Here is a 453-nt window from a genome sequence, read left to right as displayed (position 1 = left end):
GGACTTTTGTTTGTTGGTTTAATGTGTTCTGAACATTAATTTGAAGCAAATACTTCCTTATCTCTCTCATTTTTTTCTTGGAGTCATTTCATACATTCAAATCTACATCATGAATTTCTTATCAGTGTTTTTGTTAAGTAATTTAGTATGATGAGAAGGAACAGCCCATCTGAATCTAATTTTTCCTCTGTGCCCAACAAGTATCTGAATGCAGAACTGAATTTTGCTTTCACCCTAGTCCAAATGCAGCTAATTTTCTCTGTTGATTTAATAGGGTTTGTAGCACTAGCAATAAGTGCAGAAGGGATCACTGGACCTGCCTTGCAAAGTCAACAGGACTTAAACCATTCACATCACTGAGAGCAAGAGCGAGGCCAGCTGTTTTGCAAATCTTTTCCAGATACTTGTATCTCTGAAGAAGTTTGGCCACCAGTCAGAAGCACAAATGTATTT

This window comes from Meleagris gallopavo, chromosome Z, assembly GCF_000146605.3.
Source record: "Meleagris gallopavo isolate NT-WF06-2002-E0010 breed Aviagen turkey brand Nicholas breeding stock chromosome Z, Turkey_5.1, whole genome shotgun sequence".
Taxonomy (NCBI): domain Eukaryota; kingdom Metazoa; phylum Chordata; class Aves; order Galliformes; family Phasianidae; genus Meleagris; species Meleagris gallopavo.
The sequence above is the reverse complement of the archived record's forward strand: the minus strand, read 5'-3'. Positions refer to the sequence as shown.